The 13,434-nt window shown below is 40.7% G+C and overlaps 2 protein-coding genes across 3 annotated transcripts in view; both read right to left on the reverse strand.

Annotated features, from left to right (window-relative positions):
* Nucleotides 1-13,218, reverse strand: part of Dip-B (Dipeptidase B) — a 107,333-nt gene extending 94,115 nt beyond the window's left edge. For both annotated transcript variants that reach the window (XM_031991506.2, XM_076373432.1), the window contains exon 1: nucleotides 13,082-13,218. The gene's annotated coding sequence lies outside the window, so the exon portion shown is untranslated. The remainder of the gene's footprint in view (nucleotides 1-13,081) is intronic.
* LOC116433391 (sodium-coupled monocarboxylate transporter 1) overlaps nucleotides 1-13,230 on the reverse strand; it is a 74,202-nt gene extending 60,972 nt beyond the window's left edge. The window contains exon 1 of the mRNA XM_031991436.2: nucleotides 13,082-13,230. The gene's annotated coding sequence lies outside the window, so the exon portion shown is untranslated. The remainder of the gene's footprint in view (nucleotides 1-13,081) is intronic.
* Between the last annotated feature and the right edge of the window lie 204 nt (nucleotides 13,231-13,434).

The following is a 13,434-nucleotide window of genomic DNA, read 5'->3' on the forward strand; positions in this document are numbered from 1 at the left end:
ATTGAAACTATAGTTATCTGTGCCAATCATTGAATTTCTAATATATCAAAGCTCAAAATTGATAAACACAGAAAGAACAATAGAAACTTCGAAACTTTGATCACAGTAAATACACATCACACCGAATCAAACTGAAGAAACCGATGTCCTGATCGAACACGAACATTCAATAGATCGAACGCAATTTCCGACTTCTAATACATCAAAGCTCAAAATTGCTGAAAGACCAATAAAAACTTCGAAAGTTCCATTACAGTAAATACACCTCACACCGAATCAAACTGAAGAAACCGATGTCCTGATCGACACGAACATTCAACAGATCAAACGCAATTTCTACTGTCCTATAGGATAACAGGAGACAGTCAGAGTAAGGAGCTTCGAGTCCACAGTGTGACTATTCGAAAAAGCGATCGCACACTTCCGGTGCGGTCCGATGGAGCACAAATCGGGCGTGACCGCGTTACAGATAGAAAGTCGAGGCGAAGGGGAGCCGGTCCTTCGTCCTCGTGACGGCGCATATCCCCGGGCCCGAATTAGCCGACCGGTCGGTGGATTAATTAAAAAGTTTCGAGCCGGCGCAAAGTTAGCCCCGTACCCCCGAAAAACACCGGGCAAAGTGGCTCGTCGCGCTTCACCGGTTTAATCGTTGACTCGCATACATTTCCCTTCGTTCTGGAACTCCGTGGGGCTGACGGCTCGAGCTGTGCCGCGAGTTTTCCTCGGGAACACCCGTGGCCGGGTCAGTCGCGATCGTATCGGTGATATGTGTTGCGTTGTAACATGTGTAGGATTTTCGATGTGTGCACTGTGTATACGAAACTGTACACTATAAATAATATAGGCAGCAATAAAACTGAGGCAGATCCTATCGAATTGCATTGAATACTTAAATAATAGGCAAACAGGAAATTTACTGATCTTTCGCTGTTTTAGTAATTAAATCATTTGTCTGGAACTTATCACAAACATGAAATTTCCTGCGCAAAGGGTTAACAGTGCTGGATTTTGATTCGGCTGAAGTGGATCCTCGTTTGTCAGTATCGTATGTTTTCGACGAGTGACGGTTGCATTTTGAAAATTAGAGCAGGCTCACATTTAATACGACTGTTAGCACGTAAAAGCTTCAATATTTTTCTTGCGTTATTCGTTTCGCGACGCAGTGATACAGCAGCGACAGATTTGAACTGAAGAGCGGTGGGTTTTCGTTCATCAGGGATAATGCACGGTTTTAAATAAGTCACGGTTACATTCTCAGAATTAGAGCACGTTCGTGCCTGGAAGCTACGATATTTATGTTATTACCTAATATTTTCCGGGCCGGAAAATTGGACTCGACAAGGATGAAGCGTCATTTTCTGGATTAATGCATTCTTTCGGAAGGAGGGACACGGAAATCCAATACTGCATCGATTGTTCGGTAAATGGGGGTAATATGTTTTATGCGATTCCGATCGGACGAAATAAACAACCGTAATTAATGAATATAATATTATTATGCAAATGCGCTGCGGTTTCGGGGCTGGGTCGGATCGAACGGTGCTGTTCGATGATGGACGCAGCATTCCTTTATATTTCTGAGCATATTTTTCGTAGATTTTGTTTTAGGATTTTGTCGTTATTCTATTTTAGCTCGTTAACTGATTTATTGGAGATATTAGGAAGATATGGAAATAAATGTTAGGACGAAATGAAATGTTCCGTTGATATTTATGTTCAACGCGCGGCGAACCGACAACAATGGATGCCAACGATTGGAGTTGCGAGAAAAATCTCGAGGCAAGAGGTTAAAGAAAGTTTCGAAGGTCCTTGGAAGTTCGAAAATTCTTCAAGGGACTCTCAACAACCTTCACATATTTTTCAAATTTCAACCCCCTCCGCGCAGATCCGCCTCATTAATTTCTTCCGCGAAACGGAACGGAACTTCACGCAGCTCTTCGCCCATTCACCGACAAACAGTGAAATAATTCAAGTTTTACACGCGAAGTTTTGTAATTGCTTCAAAGTGGACGTAGAAGGCAGAACGTGGTAGAAGCAAGTGGTGTCCTTCGAAATGAAATCGGTAATATCGTGTTCTCTTGGGAGATATTTATTAAAGAACGAATTACTACCGTCGGATTTCTGATTCATTCAATAATTCAGTACTTAGACCTGTATATATTTAAAATTGGACATTCAGAATGGTCTGTGTACTCGGGAATTTTAAAATTGTAATATTTAACTCTTTGCACTCGAAAGTTGACTGGAAATATTCATTTTTCGACGAGATCTAGTCGACGTTGTTTGAACCTAATCTAAAGGGTTAACCTTTGAACTCCGTAGGCTCCACTATTGCACCAGTTATGATATTAAATATTGTAATGAATCAAATAAATTACCCTAATATTATTAGATTTTCTATTATCAATTATTAGATTTTTATTAAAAGATCGAAGGTATGTTATAGCATTCTTCATTTTCACTAGAGATACCATAAAAAGGGTTAAGGGTTAAAAGAATGAAACCTCTGAAGATCGTAAGATAATAAAATTCTCGAGACAAATGCAACTTAATTGAGAAACAATCGCGTCGGAAAATGTAGCGTTAACGGAATATTGATCTCCAACGGGTTAATCAATGTTGGAATGATTAGGGGCGGTAACCAGCCCCGAAAAACGATCGGCAGACGTGAATAATCCCTTCCGCCTTAGGAAGAAGTTAACAGTCCCCGTAATTACCCTCGTATCCATCGCGGGACGTCCTGGAATTGCGAGTCCCGGCACGTTCGGTCGACTTGCGATTTCGATATCCCGTTACAGCCAGCAAATATTTGCCTGCGAGTGACGTGCGCGCGCCTATGGGGCGGTCGTTGTGCCTGTTTCACGGGGGTAGCGCTCGCAGCTCCGCAACACCGAGATTTTTCGACCTGTTTACCTTTTAACCTCTTATCAAATACCAATGTTTCGCATAATAAACATCCTATTTTTAGGATGAAGAATGTTTACAACTTTGCACTCGAAAAATTTGTCACTAGAAATATTCAATTTATTTTTATGAGATATAGATGACATTTTTTTAAACTTAACGAGGAATCTATTCACAAAATAAGAACAATGGTATTTTATTTACACATTTAACGTATCGACAGATTACTCAGGACTTAATGTTATAAATTTTACAATTTTGATGCAATCGAGTGACTGAGAGGCACCTTTTGAGTGCAGAGGGTTAAACTATACAAAACCTTTTGTAAATGCTGCTAGATTAGACACTGAATGATTAAATCATAGAGAATAAGGAAATGTACCGATTTCTATTTCGAAAGTAAAAGATTTATACAACAATGTCATAACACGCTCATTCCAAACGAAGAGAAAGATTTTAATAGTTATCGCGTACGTTCTCGACTTCGCATTCAATATCACAACGTCCAATTAATCGTCTCACGCTAGCTTCCACTGAAAAGCTTCCCTAATTCAACGAAATCTCAGAAGAATGGCAAAACGCGCGAGAAGACGAAGGCTGGAAGCTCGAAGCGTGAAGTGGCGACCGAGCGAAGTCGGTGAAAAGTTAATGCCAGGCTATTGTCGCGCGAGCTGTGTTTTTATCGCGCCCTTTCATCCTCGCGGAGCCTGCGAATGCGTGTACGTGTCCCTCGGCGAGCGAGCGAGCGAGCGAGCGAAATAAAAAAAGAGCAGCAGCAGCAGCAACAGGGAAAAAGAGAGATCGCTGCCGTTGTTGCGCCGAACTCGCCGGAACTCGGCGGGCGAAGTGCGGCGCAACGGAAAGTGCGCTTCCTTGTTTTAATAAACAAGCCGGCGCTGTCGAAGCGCTTTTGTGTCCGGGTTGACACACAGCTTTCTCACCCGTCGACAAGAAACAAGCGTTCTAATTAAAGGACTAAGCAACGCTTCCCGCGATGAAAAACTGGGCCGACGGAGAGTGCAGTTGACCCGTCCGCTGACGGAGGACCCGTCATCGATCGGTTAATCCTTTTAGCCCCGTGCCAGCGATTCATCACTCGCGAAAATGTTACGATATTCCGAACAGAAACACCGAGATTTCACGGGCTTCCTGGATAATCGATCTACCGTGATTCCTCGGGCGATTGAAATTGAAAGCGAGTCAACGAGACACGGAATAATTCGTACTTATATTCGAGAGAATAAGAATCGTATACAGATCACTTGAAAGATTCAGTATAATATGACTGAAACTGTTACTAAATAATGTTTAAAAAATTCAATATCCGTCAAATTGACGGGTTCCCTAAATCTACCGCTAAAGAAATGATTTGTTCGTGTCGAGAGATCTATAAGGCACACTTGCAACGCAAATAGTCAGTCTCCTCGTGATCCAATGTCGATCAGGAGCAAGATTTCAGCGATCACAAAGATCGCTATTAATTATTCCTACGAATCGGCTTCTGGAATCCAGTCGGTTTTTGGCTCGAACAGGGCGCCTATCGATCGTCCCTCGATGGGCGTAGCTGTGCGGAAGGCGAACTACGGACGCGTGTACATACACTGGTCGGACGAAAAAGAAAGTAGGAAAATCGCGGGCCACGGAGGTGAAATTCGCCGGAAATCCCAGCAAACGGAAAAGGGCGCGAGCTAATTGAGTAGAGTTCTCTCGTTACGCGCGAAGGGCGCGCGGAAAAAAAGCGACGCGATACAGCCGGCGCGGAGGGATTTTACGCGTTTAAACGGAGGGAAACCGTGGGGTAAAACTCTCCCCCGGGATCGTTATATACGGTGTCAATCAAACGTATCGTATCTCACGGCGCGTAACGGAGAGTTGCTTAGCGATTGTTAGAGAAGTTAAATGGGAAACGCGAAGCTTAAGGATGCTCGGGTAATTGTTGTCAAACGCGCGCTGCGAATCAGACGAATACCTCGCGAGAAATGCGCGGTGAATCCGATAAAGTAATTCAACGAACCGGTCGCGTTTAACGAACCAATTATTTCAGACACGTTTTATCCTCGATTTCAGCTTCATTTCCCTACTGCTCGAAAAATACGGTTAAAGTACCGCGGATATTAACATCATTGATTTGCCAGTCACTCGCAGAATTTCTAAAATGTATCGTTGATGCATCGTTGCGCGTCCAATAGCGCCTTGCTATTCGCATTGCGGAGAACTCCGTCTCAAAATAAATCTATGAAACGTTATAAATGGTTTAATTTCATTGCAAGAATTTTCTTTGAATTATGTGAATATCATTTAGTTTGGTTTTTATGAGCTCTTTCCCAAAGCTTAGTAAATTTCGGTGATCTTCGCACAGGCACCCATTTTTCGAGTTAAAATTAAACTAAAAGGGTTGAATACCATTTCACATCATTGGAATGCATTCAGTCGCAAATGTTGCAAACGAAAAGAAAGAAAATAGTGTCTCGACGGAGAGATATTTGATTTCTAATCATTTGCTTTGTGAAGTTTTTAACGTGGATTCAATGGATGTGTTTCGTTTCCTTAAGACGGAATGTGTCTTTGTTTGTTATATAATGTTTATGGAATTGTGAAGGATGTAGTGAATTGAAGTTTAACACTAGATTTACGGACATTTATTCTATTGTTCCTAGTATTGTTTACATCAATATTAACCTACACGTCTACACTACCAATTTTGAAAAAGCAGCGAAAGCAACGTCTGCGATGTTCGGAAACATGTACCTTTCTCACCGAAATTTGACCAATAAATACGAAAGAAGGGTTGCTAGCCCGAGGTTAATATTTTTTACACGACGCTGCTGTTCCGGCCAGCATGTTAAGCGGTTTTCGATGCCGTCAGATGTGCTCGGCCTTTTTACGGCCGACTATTGCGGAAAGTTCGCGGCGTCTCCTGCGGGACGACGACGGCTGCGGACCGCCGGCGAAAAAAAGTTGCCGTCGAAAGTATGGATATTAAGGGGGCCTCTGTCTCGGGGACGAAATCTGGCCGCAACGGCCAGAAGAATTCCTTTCTTTTCTTCATTAGTGTTCGCAAGTTTCTGGCCGGCCGGCCCCGCTCGTGATAGAAATAAATGCGGCTCGGCCTTTTTCTTCCACCACCGACGGGTCTGCGTGGATCGTCAAGTCCGCTAAAGGCCGGCCAGTTTCGGAGGTAGATAATTGAACAGCTTGAGAAGATTGACCCACGAAAGGGGGAACTCGGGCGTCGTTCCTCGCTCCCACGTCGGTTGCCCAATTTATTTGGAAACGTGCGCATTCTATCGAGCGGTTTTCTTTTCGTTTCTGAACTAGTGGTTTTCGTTGGCCGCGTGTCGGGAGGTGGTTTCTAATTTCTGGTTGTATTTGGGATTTTTTGGATATTATGATCTTTTGAGATGATGAAGGTTGTGTTTAGCATGTTGAGCGCCATGTCAGTTGTGACTGACGCTTCTGAATGATTAGAGAACAATCGTCAGTTAGAAGGTAACCGATGTGAAACGAAAATGTTTAATGACGTAAATAAGTTGAAAATTGCGTAATGCGAATATTGTGACGCTAAATGATTAATAATTGTTCCTGCTTTTCTTTGCTACGAAATAAAAACTACGGGAGAACGCTTAAGACTTTCGTGGCGCTTAACGTGTTAATTAGGATTTCACTTGATGCTGGTTAAGTGAGAATTGAAATATTCTAATAAATTGTTTGCAGTAGAATATAGATTCTTGGTTGAGAGAAAAATTAGCTGAACTACTTTTGATCCAATTAGGAAACGTTTTTCAATTTCTCTTTGTATGTGGGAATGTTTACATATATTGGAATTCCTTGGAAATTATGATCCTTTCAGATGATGAAGGTTATGTTTAATTAGGATTTCATTTGATGCTGGTTAAGCGAGAATTGAAATATTCTAATAAATTGTTTGCAATACAATATAGATTCTCAGTTAAAACAAAAATTGGCAAAAGTTGGGTCCACATCAAACTATCAGACTGCAAAGCACCTTTTCGTAAATTCAATCGAGTTTCGTTGAACCCAGACACGTGTCTTACCAACAACTGTTTGTCCAGTTACTATAACTTCCCGCATAAAGGCTGGGGTTACTGAAAAATCGATTAAAAGCTCTTCAGCAGCAAGTCGTCGAGTTGCTGGAAGAGAATTAAACAGCCGCGGGTGGGTAAATAGTTAAACACCGGGAAAATCGAGGATATCGTTGGTCAACGGGAACAATCCGTCCCGAGGGGCCGTCGCGGGAAGTTCGTTTCCTCGCGAACCTGTTTCCCGACAGGCGGAACGCGCCTCCGCGGACCGGTAAACATGTGACGCGCGGAGGACAGGAGGAGAGTTTCAGCGTCGACCGTCTATTTCTCGAGCGACGCTATATCGATAACTATTTTTACATGAGGAACGCGCACCGGCCGGCCAGTTTGGCGACGATCTTCGACAAGAGTTATTCGAACTTGCGAATCTGCGCGTTGTTTTGCGCTGACTCGAACGCTTTCTTCTCGGGATTTCTTCCTTTGGCTGTTAGAAAATTTTCGATGGAACTTCGACTGACTTTGGCAAATTTCTTTATAGAGATTGTTATCGTGCGTTTATCATTTCAATTAGAGTATACTTCAGTTTTATTGACACTAGGTTTACGGACGTTTATTGTAGTTTATTCTACTGTTCCTAGGAAAATGAATATTCATTTAGATCTTGGAAATTATTTTAAAATAGACATTTGCGATACGTATTCTTGAAATTGCATCGATCGAAATCGACGTAAACGTTTAGTAAATAATTTTTATCAAATTCTATGTGTTAACGAATCAGATTATTTAGAAGTTTCTCTGTTCTGAATGATATATTTATTTCTGACTACTCTGATAGAACTGGTTTAAAATTCTTCACGCTTAATGATATGAATATTTATTGCGATTAGGTTACGACTACGGGGAATAATGACTATTTCAATCATTGTGTTAATGATATGTTTGTAAAATAGATGACAGAGCTAAATGAATCTGTCATTCATGATGGTTTTCTGTGAAAAAGTGGCAAGCAACATCTCATTTCTTCATTCAGGATAACGAGCGGTTGCAGGTGCAATTATCCTCGCAGCCATTTTGCATCTAGAATGACGTGTTCGAAGAGGACTGTTATTAATGTGTTTACAGAATTTTTTGTCTCCTAGCGAGTGCGTCGAAGATGAATTCATCGAGTACAGGTATATAGGAGAACAAAGGAAATACGTGTACCAGAAATAAATTGAACTAATTACATAATGAAGAGACAGTGCGTCACGTGGACGTTGAAAGGATTAGTAAAAATAAGTTGCCGAAGAAAATGACGAATGTGCTAGCTCGAAGCGGAATGTTACACAAGCGAAATTCAATTATAAGTGTGGCGCTTATATTGTTCTTCTTAGAACCGGTTCATCGCCTTATTTAGACGTTCGAACATCTGAAAATTGTTTCAGTAATATACAATGCGTTTCCTCGAAGCTGTGATTGCAATCGTATTACTGATGGAGCTGTTTATTGCTCTACAGTTAATTAGAAAAAATGTTACTTTTATGTAACCTCCTCGTGCATCTTCTGAATTGAATAATTCATCTTAATGGACCGTTTAGTTTGTAACTGTACGGTTTGATTAACACTGGAACTACCGTACCAGTTAACCCTTTGCACTCGGAAGTATTTTGTTAGCAATAGTTAACATTTTCTAACTAGACAAAGACGATGGTTTTTTTTAAATGAATTCAAAGAGGAATTACAGGTAAATTGAGGAACAAAGCTTTTTTATCCCAATATTTCGCGCACCGATGCATTATACATAGTTCAATATTATAATATAGTTCAGTATTAAATATTACATATCATAATATAGTTCAATATTAAATATTACATATTATAATATAGTTCAATATTAAATATTACATATCATAATGTAGTTCAATATTAAATATTACATATTATAATATAGTTCAATATTAAATATCACATATTATAATACAGTTCAATATTAAATATTACATATTATAATACAGTTCAATATTAAATATCACATATTATAATATAGTTCAATATTAAATATTACATTTTCAAGCATTGAATATTCGAAATGATTTTGAAAATGAATACTTTCGTTCGAGTACTATAACTAATATCCGAGGAAACTGAGAATAATCTATTGTTAAAATTTTTATAGGAATCGCATATTAATCGTATTAAATGCTCGGCAGTTCTAGCGTTAAACGAAAGAGAAGGAAACGAATGAAGTCACCGTTCAATCTAATCACGTTAGCCTTAAGGTCTGATGAATTGACTCTTATAGGCTCCGATGACGCGCGACTCGAAATTAACGTTAACATCTACTTCTACCCAGGAATTGTTTCTTGAACGCTTTATCGCGCCGCGGTGCTCCTTAATTTCACTTCGGTTCAGTTTAAGCGTGTTCAATGTAGTTCACTTTACGTTACATTAGTTCCACTTCGGTTTAATCCCATTTCCTCTTGTTTCTAACTTCATCTTAAAATTAATTAATTAATATCCCCAACAATTCCCGCGGAGATATTCAAACTATGCTTCGAGATCTTTCCTTACGTAACCGTTACGTTCAACGGCGGTATAGCGAGAAAAATCTGTTGACGACAACTCGCCAACGGAACGATGAAATTAACAAGTTTCACAGCGATCGAATTACCAACAGGACAATTTCATCCTGCGTTTATTTCTCTTTGTTCTTTCTATAATTTCATTCTATCGCTGCGAGCGAGCTCTGTTTATTTTCATTACTGTCATCGATCCCTCCTTAACGCGTTCAGCGTATAAAATAAATAGAACACAATCAAATAAACAAGTAATAAAAAAAAAATAATCATGAAAGAAGGAAGAAAATAATTTTATATCTATAATCATAAATCTATGATAATAACAAAGTATTTGCAATCATCCTTCAGTTTCTAATTCCCAATGTCACTGATTAACACTAAATCTACTATACCAGTCAAAATGACTTCAATTCTTTTATCTCGCAATTATTGATATAAAAGCATTGAATATTCGAAATGACCTTGGAAATAAATAACTTCAACTTTCACTAAAATGAATTTATCAACACTAGAACTACCGTACCAGTCGAAATGACTGGTTTCGATTTGTTTGTGGAATTATTGATATCTTCGATTTTGAAAATAAATAGTTTCATTTCACTACTATACCGAATGTGCGAAGAAACCGAAAATAATCTATTACAATTTTCATAGATTACATATCAATCGTGTGAAATCCCGGTAGTTCTGTTAATTTACCAAATAAATCGAGCATCAATCTCAACTGGTTCAAATATTCTAAATTAATCGTGCACCAGCGTTGCACGCGAAACGTATTACAGTATACGTAATATACCGGCGGGACTATAACCGAAGAAAGTGTTGGCAGTAAACGCGTTAATCCGACTGTTACATATACAAAGGTGTCCCGAGCGTGGCCAAGATGAGGAGTAATATGGCGGGCACGCGCGTAAAACCGACGGGAAAGGGAGCGTACGGCGACCTACGCGACGCCGCGTCGTGTCATGCATTTCTAGGGAGGATTTCGCCGTTCACAATAGAAAATCACGCGACACGAATAATCATGGCCGCCTGAAATCCGGCCGGCTGATCGCGTTCCTCGATGCTAATGGCTAATATCCGAGCGTTTCCTGCCCGGAATCCGTATCTACCAATCGAACGAATTTGCGAGTATAATGAGACTCGTAGGTACGCTCGTTTCATCCCGAGAACGCCTGTGCACGCGTGCACGCGCGTAATGCGAGCGCCGCGCAAATGGCCGGCGACGCGGGGCCAAGAATCTCGCGTCGGGACGCTCGCCGTTTTCATCGTTGGCCGATCGTTTTATAAACAATAATCATACACTTTTGGTAGCAGTATGAACCCTCCTTAACACTAGGTTTACGGAACGCGTCAATTTGACGTAGATTGAATTTTATAAACTTTATTTGGTAAATGTTTCAATCGGTTTTCGTCGATCCAATTATACGAATGTGAATTCTGATTGTCTATTTCTACATCTAGAATTTCCAAAATCTAAATGAACGAATATCAACTTATCAAACTACCAGCCTGATGTCTTTTTGCGATTATTAGAAAGGTAATGTTTCTCTGAGAAATTATTAAAGAAATTTATTCAGCGCGACCTGAATTGATAATTCTTCCTGGGAACGTTATATACGGTGTCAATCAAACGTATCGTACCTCGCGGCGCGTAACGGAGAGTTGCTTAGCGATTGTTGGAGAAGTTAAATGGGAAACGCAAAGCTTAAGGATGCTCGGGTAATTGTTGTCAAACGCGCGCTGCGAATCAGACGAATACCTCGCGAGAAACACGCGGTGAATCCGATAAAGTAATTCAACGAACCGGTCGCGTTTAACGAACCAATTATTTCAGACACGTTTTATCCTCGATTTCAGCTTCATTTCCCTACTGCTCGAAAAATACGGTTAAAGTACTGCGGATATTAACATCATTGATTTGCCAGTCACTCGCAGAATTTCTAAAATGTATCGTTGATGTATCGTTGCGCGTCCAATAGCGCCTTACTATTCGCATTGCGGGAGAAGTATCGCGATTTTGAGTGATTCCTATGAACGTCGCTTCGCCGTTCGCGCTGATAACAATAAATATTCTCGGGACAGGAAACCGAGGGAAAATTGACCTAGCAATTTCCATTTTCCAAGTCCACCACTCCGACTGCAATGCAATCACGCCTACATTTCTTCGAGAGTTCCCTTGCGTCGCGGGGAAGTACAAGGAAATTGTTAATAATTCGCGTGTTTCGTCTTTCTTATCATTATTTCCATTGCATCGTTGTCCCGGGGCTCGTAGTAACGTAAATTGACAAAGGGACGGCTTATTAGGTTTCAAATTTTCTTGCAGAATGGAGGAAAAGATCCTGGAGAAGAAATGCATCGTTGTTTTCCGAGAAAGAGAGAGAGAAATTCCTCGACTGCGACGATAGAATATTTTCTTAATCCGGTTATAATATTTAATGGTTATTAGTATTTTTTCGTGCAACTGTATTAGGACACGTTAGTTTGAGTAAATTCGTCCTTAAAGCGAATGGGTTAACGCATTGCGTACTGGCAACGAGATCGTTTTTATGTAAAGACACTTAGCTATGCAATTCTGCTAATTACTACAGTACTCAGAAAAATATGAAGTTTGATTCGAATTGATTATCTGTTTAAAATATATTGCGTAACAATATTGATATCTATAGCAATATAAGTAGATCTCACTGAGAATTTCCACCCGAACAATTCAGTTTTCCGAAAAGTAGAATGGCAGCGAATGGTTCAACCATTCAATTACGCCCAGTGTTATTCCTCATTACTAAAAACATCATCGGGTTAATGTAACCTACAAAGCAGGACTTATCCGGCATGCAGCAGCTGTCATAAGTTTCGACTAAGGAAGCGAAATTTAGCGTGCCCGTTGAATCGATAATTCATCAATACACCGTGAATAATTACGCAACACAAAATTTGATAGGTCGATCTGCATAAACCGTTGCGCAACAGACTCTCCGTTTACCATAATAAATATTCTATCGGGTTCCGAATAAAACGAGAGCGTACCCCGCATTTTTCAACGTGCTCGGACATTATGCAATCCGTTATATCGAGCACGCATAAAATCGATACGACGGTTATGGTAAAACAAAGATCCCCGCGTTTCCGTCGTATAAAACTAATAACGCACCGTTCGGCGTCTCGCGATCTGAAATTTCTGACTCCCGGACCAGCCGGAATTTACTCGACATAATGCGGAACACAATCAACGAATTATTCCACGCGGAGTCAGCGAAAAGAATGAAACGAAATTTTTTTCGTTCCGCCCTCGTTCCCGGGGAAATCCAGTTTCCAAATTTGCCGAGCGCGCTCGCACGTCCGCGCGGTCAAACTGGATTCCGCCGAAAACGAGGCTTCAAACGGAAAAAACTTCATCGCGTGTTTTCAATTTAATTCCTCGCGTAAAATCATTTTCCGTCTAGTCGAATCAGTCGCTGCGCCCGGCGCAGCTCGATCGAGTCTGATAAATCGATCGATTAATTTGCATCTCAAACGCTGCGGGCATAGTTTCGGCAAACACGTTGCGTCGGAATGGAGAGACAAAGAAGCAGTTACCTGTTCGGTCCTCTTAATCCGAGTTCAACGACGCCTCCGCGCGCTGGGTCCTTTCATTCCCGAGCGGGTCGCGTGTCCAGCATCCGTTCCGAGCGGCTCCCCGTCAAACGCACTCGATGTCTCGAAGATTCGCGAGCCGACTATCCTTCGAGGACCTTCGTGTCCCTGCACAGAGGAAGAAAATGGCTTTACGAACGATTTCGAGCCTTCGAAAACCTTCACGATGTACAAATATAGATTCAATCTTTAAATTGTCTATTTTCCAAACGTCAGCATTTATAAGAATACAATTCTAGATGAATTCAAAATGTACACACTATAATAATGTACTCCAATATTGAATAATTAAATAA

This window comes from Nomia melanderi, chromosome 13, assembly GCF_051020985.1.
Source record: "Nomia melanderi isolate GNS246 chromosome 13, iyNomMela1, whole genome shotgun sequence".
In the NCBI taxonomy this organism is placed as follows: Eukaryota; Metazoa; Arthropoda; class Insecta; order Hymenoptera; family Halictidae; genus Nomia; species Nomia melanderi.